The sequence below is a fragment of the Notothenia coriiceps genome, unplaced genomic scaffold (genome assembly GCF_000735185.1).
Source record: "Notothenia coriiceps isolate Sejong01 unplaced genomic scaffold, NC01 NC01_scaffold00005788, whole genome shotgun sequence".
Taxonomy (NCBI): domain Eukaryota; kingdom Metazoa; phylum Chordata; class Actinopteri; order Perciformes; family Nototheniidae; genus Notothenia; species Notothenia coriiceps.
In genome coordinates, this window is record NW_011338489.1 from 860147 (window position 1) to 871729 (window position 11583).

Below are 11583 nucleotides of genomic sequence, written 5' to 3' on the forward strand. Positions count from 1 at the left end.
AAGTACTCCCTGTCTTCTGAACTCATCGAACTACGTGTACAGAATAGAGAACTTGGAACATATAAGAGGTACGTCATAAATATTTTTCGAAGAACGTTGGGACGAAAGTCGGACTTATGTATAGACCTAGAGACAGCTGTCACTATGTTGTGTTTCACACACACACACACTCGCGTTTGGTTTATAACATCATACTCTGCGACACATGGACAGTTATACTCTGATTACAGACACACACTCCCAATCTTTACTAGACACACGACGCATTTATGAGAATATATGTTAGTCAATGTGTAACAAGTATATACACATACGGTAACTCACTAACGCGACAAAGGACTCTGATACTATTAGGGACAGCATACTCTTTGTGCAGCATCCAATTAACTGGTAAAACCGCATGAGTAAAATGACTTTGAGTGATGTCATAAAAGTCAGGGATTTAACAGTCTGTGGTCTTATAGAAGTCTGAGAAATATAGAGTTAAGAACTGTACTACAAAGCACTCCTGAGTCACCTAAGACGAGTAGATACTCACGCGCACCTGACTCACCACAAAGACCTCGAATCGTGTGATAGTAGTGTGGATTCTATAGTACACTGAATTTGTGATTTCAGAGAGCGACCACTACCCACTTATAAATTAATTCTGTGACCTAGACTCGGTAGAAACAGAAATACTCTTTGTTTGTGTGTATGCGACATGTTTGTGTGGTGTGTGTGTGTTGTGTGTGCTGTGTGTGTGTGGTGCTGTGTGTGTGTGTGTGTGTGTGTGTGTGTGTGTGGTCATGTCTAATAAGTTCGATCAATGAAATTTCCTTCTACGGTTTAACACTCAAATGAGTGCCAGAGGTGTTGTAAAAAAAACACTTATTTGAAAAAACGTGAAGAAGATAGAAAAAAGCCCACACTAACGTACACTCTGAAGAGCGCACGGAGCCGGGGAACAGAGAAAACCTGTATAAGATACCATTTAGGTAATGTAATTCCGTTGGTTAAGTTTGAATTGTGTAAAAGGGTACCCCGTGTGTCCACTTCACTTGAAACTCGTTTTTTTCTCCGTTCTTTTTCGCCGACTCTACTCTTGTTCTACTTTCGTCTCACTTTGAATTCCTCCCCTCTTACTTCGAGATGAGTCTCGTAGGTTGGCGGTAAGAACGCTTTTCAAAACTAGTCCGTCAACAAATATGCGGTCGGACCGTACCCACGGACAAAGAACAGGGATCGCGTTCCCAGGAAAACGGAGACACCGACCGGTCGCGGGCCTCGGTACTGAGAGGCCTACTTGCAGGTGGCCTCTTTTTCGACGAAAAGGTGCGGATGAGGATGTCGGTCGTTGTATTGTGTTTGTGTGTTCTGTGTTGTGTGTGGTGTGTGTGGTGTGTGTGTGTGTGTGTGTGTGTGTGGTGTGTGTGTGTGTGTGTGTGGTGTGGGGGCTTGGTGTGTTGTTGTAGTGTGTGTGTGTGTTGCTGTGTGTTGTCCAGTGCATCGTGTCTGTATACGTGGTCAATGGAACCTTTCGACTGTCCTTCTTCCTTTTCTCTCGTCTTCGGGAACTCTTAATAGTAGGGAAAGGCAAGGAGCAAAGAAATAAAGGAAATAAGAAAGAGAAGAGAGGAAAGGTGTGGGGTGTGTTGTGTGTGTGTTGTGTAGGGAAAACCATCACAAGAGAGTTCAAGAAAAACCCTAACACGATGACCTGAAACGAGGGGAACTACTTACTACAACGGATTTTTATGCCCAGACGTATGTGCTATGCAGCACGTCACCTACTCTTGAACTGGAGCGTGTACCCCCCTCCTTTGTTGAAGAAAATCAGTGAAATGGTAGCAGAGATAGTTCGTCCAATTGATGCATACGTGTGACAAGCACACACACACACCACACACACACACACACACACACCACCACACACACACACACCCACACAACACACACACACACAACACACACACACAACACACACACACACTATTAATGTCGGGAAAACCCTGCTCACTGCAACCGAACTAATTTAGGTCTGGAAGTTTGGTGATACGTGTCGTTTAGTCGTTCTCGCTGTTTTGGTGCTTAGTGTTGTGTTTGTTGTGTGTGGTTGTGTCAGAGTGAGCTGGTGCATTGAATTGTGGAAACGTTGTGTTCGCGAGTCCGTGTGCTGTGCACGTTAGTCGTGGACCCTAAGCACTATAAGTAACTAGTTGATTAGGTTCTGATTGTATGTGTGTCCCCGTAGATTACTTTAACTAAACTCTGCGAGGAGAATAAGAAATTGCGACCCCAAAACATGTGACATTATGATAAATGGCGGCACCCGAACGCTTCTACGCTTATGGTCAGAGACTTACAATATGTTATTTTATGTACCATTAATATAAGTCTAATGGTTTCCCTGCAGTCCTTAAGGTAATACGATCTCTACGTTTTTCTTAGTAAGTCAGGGTTAGATAAAAGTCGTCTGTCGAGGCACAACTCGCCCTTAGTGCCACAAAGGTGAGAGCTCAAAATACTGAGGTGTATTACTTGATTATACGTGCGGTGACTTTGTCGGTATCGTTATCTACTATTAGTACTATAACACTGATACGACCTTGACGCGGAAACAAAAAGAAAGGGGCCAACAGTCTACTTAGCGGGATTGTATGACCCTATATCTCGTCCCTACTGTCAAAACTAGAGGACACGTGACCACAATAGATGACATGCGGCGGGACACCAATATGTCCGGGAGTCGGACTACATTCTCCTAGATGCCATCTGGATTACAGTGCTTATATAATTTAGTTTACTAAAAAAAAAGAGGAAAAAAAATCGGTTCCCACGAAGTGACCGTGAAGAATATGTATAGTTCACAGATACTTTCGAAACAACATCGGACACAAAAAGGAAAAAAGTGTACAACGACGACAAACTCACAGACGTCAAGGAGCATGACGATTAAAGACGTCTTAGACAATTAAATAAAAAACAACTGTAATAAAGACAGTCAATAATACTGTGACATGAGTCAGTTATGGTCGCCCTCCTTGTAATGTTCACAACTTCTTCCGTTTACTAACAAATGTGAGGTGGATAGTACCTGACATCGGTGCTCATACGTCACTGAAAATCGTTACGACGACAGTCAGGAAACCGTGCTCTTATCAATGTGATAAAACCTCACGTATTAAACAGTGTTACTCTACACCAGTGGTTCTCAACTGGTGGGTCGAGTGGGTCGCGGATGTGTGAGTGAAGAAAAAAAAATTGAAAAAAAAAAATTGGAATTCTTTTTTTTTTAGAGGGGAAAAAGTCAAACTTTTATTTTGAAGGCCCGATTTTCTAACGCTGTGCATGCAGTAGGCGTTGGACTGGAAGTACCGGAGACCATAAACGGTTTTGTAAAACTTCTGTCACGTAGTGATCATCTTCTCAATAAAATATCTTTGCTGATGTTTTTTCGAGTCTTCTGGCCAATCAGAATCAAGATTGTTGCCGGAAGTCCCCACGGAGAATAACTTTGCGGTAGAACTCTTCTTTATACATCCATGGGTACAACTTCAGATAAAAATGAACACATAATGAAATATGACCCCCGGTTTGATGATTGACAGGTCACAGAACAATGGGGAGCTATCTACCCTTACCCACCATTTAAAGTAAGTCACACAGACTATCTCCTCTTTACTCTTCTCGCAGCAAGATGTCAGAACAAAGTGAAAAACAAACAATGGCATAAAATATTGTTAATATGTCGGGTAGTAATAGATTTATTTATTTTCTTCTCAGAGTGTACCAGAATGCATAGTTTATGTTAGTATTTCTAAAAGTTTCCTGGGGGATAATCCCCCCAGACCCCCCTGCTGGGGTTGGGTTTTCAGCATGTGTGCCTTTTTTAAAAGCATACTTTAGTTCTGTGAAGGGATATAAGCGATATATGCACTGTACTTCACTTTTATTAATATTGTATGCTGAAAAGCGTATATTACAGAACGTTTTTCTAGTCGCGATTTATTGACCAAGTAAAAAGTGGATCCCGAGGCCTGAGCAGTTGAGAACCACTGATTTAGACGCTTCTTATGAGACTTGTGTTTTGTTTTGGTAGAAATGGTTCATATCGTCAGTTAGCTGAGTTTCTTCACGTTTATCTGGTATGACACATTAATAGGTTTTTAAATATTAAAAGCCCCGAGACACAGTTTCGGGGGGAAAAAAACCCGCAGCCCCCTCTACCGGGGGCTCTCGGGCTTAACAGGTTAAACTTCAATGTTAGACCTAGTATCATGGTAAAAAAAATCTGTGTCTTTGTTAATCATTTCACTGAAGTTGAACACTGGTTTGTTAAATATAAATTATGATGAATATATATTACGTGTTGGTCCATTGTGTGTTTCCTGGCAGGATGAGCTCTGTCTGATAAATGGCGAGAGAGCTTCCATTGATCCGGTGCTCACTGAATCCATTTTGTAAATTATGTTTTCAAACTGGCTGAATGGGAATGCCAACACAATGGAGATTACACAAGACTGTTTGATTACACACTGTATAAAACTACCAACACAACAAAAAGGGAAATACACTGAGAGAGGTGTGGATCAATAGTAATAAAAAGGGTGCAACAAACACGCTTTTTTTTTTAGACAAATATTGTTATTATAGGGTTGAATTAAATAGAGACCTTCCAAAGCTACACACTGATAAGAAAGTATATGACATTAATTATAAATCACCACAAGGATGCTCTTTAAGTCTCTCCAGATGTAATCAGCAAACAACGAGGGATCAACTGCAGTGCAAGCGTAAAGGTCATTTAGACGTTGTGTAAACATAACATATGTAGTCTGCAGTATATTCAATACTGCCGCTCCTAAGTGATTTGTTCATGGTCGTCTACCATCTGTCTGTGAGATCGCAACAGGGAGATACAAATAAAAACACTGGTAAAAATACTTTGTTAAGTCCTGCATTCAAAATCTTAATTGTGTAAAAATGCAAAAGTATTTTATTTAATGTCCCATTTCAGAATCATATTAAATTACTGGATTATGAATATTGATGCATTTAAAGAGGCCATATTATGCTAATGTTCAGGTTCATATTAGTATCTAGTGGCTCTACTGTGTCTATGCTAAAACCTCTTTTCACCCTCTGTCTGAAACCAGAGCCCAGTCTGCTCTGATTGGTTAGCTGGCCGGCTCTGTTGTGATTGGTCGACCGCTTAGAGATGTCCCTCCCCTTAGCCTATCATGTACAATGTGTTGGAGCGCTAGCCAATAGGAGAGTGTTACGTAGTGATGACATGTCTGGTACTAGTCAGGTGGTACTTGCTGGAAAAATATGTCATGGGGTAGTTATTGAAAACGTTTCAGAAAAAATATTACATACTATATATTATTTCGAAAGCACTCTGGTATCAATCATCTAATTTGATACACCAGAAAGTCTATTTACTAAAAGGCTTCCATTAATATTACCATGAAAAAGTCAAATGAACATTGTGACCATCATTGAGGAGAAAGGAGAGGAAGTAATTTGTATATTTAGACGAAGATAAAGGCTGACATTTTGGAAAACATCTATGTTTTATTCCACTTCCTTTGTGTGACTATTATCAGAACCATTACTGCAGCCAGTCCAAACTCAGAGCTACTGCACAGAGGTCTGAAAAAACACCCACAATGCATTGCCACAAGTCAAACATCAACACTCAGCGGCTTCATCTGCACTTCACTGGTTTCTCAGCACAATTATCAAAACCATACTGTCAGGAAAGCTGGCTGTGGTTCCATCTCATTCTCCTAATTAACTTTTAAGAGGTTTTTTGTTGATTAGAGCTTTCAGACTGCCACCATCTTAGATTCTTCACAAACAATGCCATAGAGAGGTGCAGGGGTGTTATATTAGATTTCTTTCATTGAAACAGGGACCAAAAGGCGGCTAATGTTGGGCTATAAACAGTGGCGGTTCTAGACCAATTTGACTGGGGGGGCCAGGCTGGGGCCAGTTATTTTCTGAGGGGGGCACAATAAATGCAGGACGAAAAAGACAAAGACAGTATGAAGTAATTGCGCATACACCTAAGAAAACGATGCAATACGGTTATTGGTATTTGTTTCATTACACATTATTATATGCTTACCTTTGTGTGCTGTTTGGGCCTGTGGGACCAGGTTTTCAGTGTTTACTAAAAGAAAATGTATGCAATTTAATAATTTGAACCTGCTTTATTTGGGGGTGGACCTAACCTTCTCTAGGGGGGTCCGGTGGCATGCAGCCCCTTTTGAAATGTTGAAGTTAAATGCATCAATCTGGTGCACTTTGAGCACAAAATGAATTTATGGATACAGCTCTCAACACTCAGATGAAAGAGAGCTGTACTTTTCAATAATCCAAACATCTTTAGAATATGATCACAACCAATAACAAATTATTTAAACTAGTTTATTCTTATCTTATGTTACCTATAGTTAGTATTCTTTCTGTATATTTATGCATAATCACTCCCCTTTCAAACTGTATTTTCTGTTTTTACTGTCCTATAATACACATTGGAATGATTTCTTTATTTTTTACAACACATTAAATAGATAAAGGTGTGCTCTGTCTAGCTCTCTTTCTGTCTCGCTCNAAGGTAAAAATACCCTTATTACTTACCGTAACTGCACATACAAGATATCCGATTAAAGCTGATATTCCACAGATTGTATTACACTTAAGAAAGAAAAAAATGTTTGTAACATAAATACAACTTGGCAAATCATTATTTCATAAACAAAATACTGATCTTTATGAAACTTTCCCTGGATGTTGCCAACATATTTCAGCATGCATGATCCTTCCCATTTGTCTTATACTTGTGGAAGAAATTGCTCTGGAGTCCAGTTACATTTACCATATCTTATAACTCTTATTACAAAAAAGCTATTCCATTGTCATGACCCTTCTTTATACATGACTTATCAAGAATGTCCTCTGGATTGCACCATACCGTTTTGCTGCACTGCATTGGGGCAATAATCTTATATTTCGTACAAGCCACAAATCATAATGTGCTGCAGCTCCATCAGCACTTTAAACACCAACTAATAAAGTGTGTTAAAAGCTGCTTAGCTCTGTACTTACTGACCAGGAATACTTGCATTCTGGCATTGCATAAAAAAAACATGGCTTTTATCTGCCAAGGGTATGAAATAAAGCTGTCATTTGGTACGGTGGTTACATTTCAATCATCAGGAGAGACTTGTTTGGATTTAACAGTGTATATTTATGCCAAGAATACACAGATTAACGTAATGGTGTTTGGTGATAAGACCTTGTTGTGTTTTAAACATATCCATCATCAGTGGCGGACTGGCCATCGGGACGTTCGGGATGGGCCGGTCGGACGATGTGGGCCGGTCGGATAAGTCACTAGCAACCCCCCCGTTGACAATTTACTAGTGATACCGAAGTGGGCCTAGTTGTACCGAAGTGGGCCTAGTGGTACCGAAGTGGGCCTAGTGGTACCGAAGTGGGCCGATCGAGATGCCGGTCTGATTTTTACTCCCAGTCCGCACTGCCCATCATATANGTGAAGTGGTTTGCGGCCTGCCAGTAAACCCAAAGCAGAAGAAGAAGAAGTGACGTCAGCGGCTTCATTTGCCTAATCTTCCCTCAGGGAACTTATTCTGGTGTGAACGCGATCTGTACTTAGTTCCATGGGGGTACGTACTATAAGTGCTGGCACTAGGGCACCTAACTACGGCAAAGTACTTGGTGTGAATGCGGCTATTGCTGACAGAGGGAACTGCATTTGAATACAGATTTAAGAAATCTCAGTTTTTGAGCATGTCATAAGCATGTTTTGTCTTGACTATATCACAACTATATTATAATAAAACAATATAGTATTTATATTATTGAATTGATTCTGATTATTAAGTAGTTTATTTGCATTAATTATATTGTAATCTTTTTGAGGCTAGTATTTGGCAGGAAATGCAGACGTATTCACCTGTAAACGCATACTGAACGACATACATGCACATTTTCCATTTACCTCACTGTATAAAAAAGTAACTGTGTTGATAACAATAATAAACAGGAATTATATTTGCAAAGTACTTTATTTCCAAAACATTTTCCCTCCTGTCGGTTGGGGGGGGGGGCGCTCATCTCACAATGTCGCTTGGGGCCCCAAGTTGGTCAGGGACGGCCCTGATGTAGGTCTGTTATACTGAGTGATATATATTATACACACTGCTCTGCTTGTTCTCACTGGAAACATCGATAAATACAGGATGATAATACCCCCAAAACTAATGCCTAATTTATAAAAGGTTTTATTTATTAAAAAAAAGGTCAAATACACAGTAGTTGGAGAACAATTCATAATTTTTAAACGCAGCCTACCATACTGTAAAATATATAGATTTTCACATAAAAACTCCGTATTCAAAAACTTTAAGTACAATACATCAATTGCATTGATAAAATGGATTATGCAGATAGGCCAATTTCAGAATAAGACATATCATTTTACTGGATAATAAATAATGATGCATTATAATGTACTTACATTTAATTTGGCAGCTTTTAAAGGTGGAGAAAAATGTTCTTTCAATATTCTACCAGGCACTTTAATATATATTAACACCACATGTTAAGATTTGTTAAGTTTATTTCTTATTGACAATCAGAATCTGCAAAGTTATTAGTAACTACTGTCATGAATAAAATACTATTTGTATCATAAATTAATATGAATAATAACACAATAAAAACAAATGCATTATATAAAAGTAATCTTGATTGTACCACATGTTTTTGAAAGTTTAAAGGGCCTTGAATTGTTGTAGAAGTAGAATCTTTTTGCAAATCATTTAGTTTTTTCTTAAAGATCCAACCGATAAAATAGACTAGAGTCCTTGCCTGTAACGAAATGATTTCAGACAGAGTACGGATTATTTTCTCCACCAATACTCAACATTTCCCAACTCAGTATTTGTTTTAATGACATTAAATTATACAAACAAATAATTAAATTGTGCAAAAGTAAAAAATTAAACCCAACAATTTGACCAAAAACACCTTAATTCCTTGAGGGACCACTTTTTTCTTCTTCTGTGTTTTCTGTTCATAATGACCTCGGTTTTGAATTATTGTAATAAAAACTGTTTTTGTGTATTTTTTCTGATTCAGTATTGGTTCAATAAAGTACGAAAAACTGCGTCTCTATCAATACGTTTTCTATACATGTACTGCCCCCTAGCGGCCTTGTTGTGTATCACACCCACACACTCGCATCCAAACTGCATTGTTTCCCCCATTACCTTGCACGGCACGCTCCAGTCAAAAATGAATCACCACAGCCCACTAACCCCGACTCCAGTTCATTTTTCATCACAAGATTATTGCTTCAATTTGTTCACGTGACTGATTTTTATTACCAGTCCCTATGGCAACAAATGGACTGCACATAGTAAAAAGAAAAACGGGAGAAATATTTCAGAGATTCAGGATGTTTGCTCACTGTTAAACAGATGAGTCATAAATGTATATCATATGGAGGTTTCCGGGTTATGCAGGATTGTTGATGTGCAGAAAGCAACAAGTAGGTCACCTGTAGAACTCACGTGGAGCTACACACCTGCGTACATTTCTTTTCATTAACATTTCAAAAAAGGCATACAAAAGAGGGTTCAATTGTGTTTTCTGGAGTCTTTTCAATTAGAGATGTTGTAACTGGCAACTGCTCCAATTCCCCTGACTCCCCTCTGGATAATAACCTCTCTTTCTCCCCCTCCCCTCCTTTTCTTTCGGCACTTGCAGGGGGATGTAACGCCGGAGACGTCTTTCTATCTGCTGACACATTTCCTTCTTCTGTGGAAAGGTGTCCGACATGGAAAGGAGTTCTCTCTTTTTAGGTAAGAAACAGAGCGTGATTTATCTTTTTTCCAACAGGTGCATTGAGCTATCATGGCTTCTGTCGCAAACAGGGTGTGTGTGTGTGTGTGTGTGTGTGTGTGTGTGTGTGTGTGTGTGTGTGTTTGAACAGTGTGCAGAGTCTTCAGAAGATTGTATGTGACTTGAAACACTAAACTCTGCAGTTTTGCTTTGAAAGAAATTAACAGTTTTTGTGGCAAACTTGTTTTTGCCTTTAAGACAAGGAAAAGGGCATACAAATGTTTTGCTTTTCTTAAGGAAACTGTGTTTTTATTCCACTAACCTTGCCTTGTTGTATGCATAATGTGTGTTTCCTCTTGCTCTATTTCTATTGATGCAGTCTTTAAATATATATTTGTGTTGCTTTGTATGTGGAGACTTCAGATGTTCATTGCTAAAACTACACTGAAGCCAAGCCGTGCATATAACAATTAAACCTTTGAGTTATCCTTAGTGTACATTAAACCAAATCAGCAATGTGCAAAGACAGTGCTCTTTACTTTTACCAGTGCAAAGAGAAATGATTAGACTGTCATTCAGAGCTTCTTATTCAGTGTGTTGCTCAGAGCGGATGTCAGAAAGAAGGCAGACATGAAGTAGATACGTAAAATACGTTCAATATAATGGTAAATGTGGAGAAGGAATGTACCTTTATTGGATCTGAGGTGTTGGGAAAGGCAGCGATCATTACTCCAAGGAGGGAGTAATTAATGAAGGATGGAAACAATCAAGACTACATTTGCTGCAGGGAATAAGAGAGGAAGTGTGTGTGTGTGTGTGTGTGTGTGTGTGTGTGTGTGTGTGTGTGTGTGTGTGTGTGTGTGTGTGTCAAGTTGTTGATGAGGTTTTAGATTATAAGATGTCACGATTTGATTGTATCATCCATCTTCTTGTTTTCTATTATGTCTTATATTTGAAAGACGCAGGTGGTGATGTTTTTAGATAAACTAATCGATCAGACGTAGAATAATCTTTTTTGTCAAGTCATGGGAGTTTGACAGTGAAAGGAAGAGGCAGTTTGTATAATCAGTGTTTGTGTTGTGGATGACAGGCGGCTGAAACACTGCAGTCTCTGTTTCTCCTGAGGTGCAGTCTAATCTAACAACACCCCGTTACCTCTTAAAGGTCTCCTATTATACGGTGCTCATCAGTATATCACAGGTCTCAGATATATACAGAGCCTGTCTCTGATTGGCTGAAACACCAAACAGATCATTGCAGCATTACCCATAATCCCCTCTGTTTCAGCCCTGTTTCAAAAGTGCTGATTTTCTGTCTGTTACTTTAGATGAAAATAAGGAGCCCCTCCTGATTGGCTAATGGTTACACAAGAGAAAACATCGTTATGACATCATAAAGTGGCCAAAATCTGATCAGCTCATTTTCAGACAGGTTTTTATAGAAATGGATCAGGACAAAAAGAGAGAGAATCTTTGTTCCTGAAACTTTCAGAGTCTCTTTCCACAGAGGGGACACATGTTGATGTAGAAGAGACATGGAGAAGAGGGGACACATGTTGATGTAGAAGAGACATGAAGAAGAGGGGACACATGTTGATGTAGAAGAGACATGGAGAAGAGGGGACACATGTTGATGTAGAAGAGACATGAAGAAGAGGGGACACATGTTGATGTAGAAGAGACATGGAGAAGAGGGGACACATGTTGATGTAGAAGAGACATG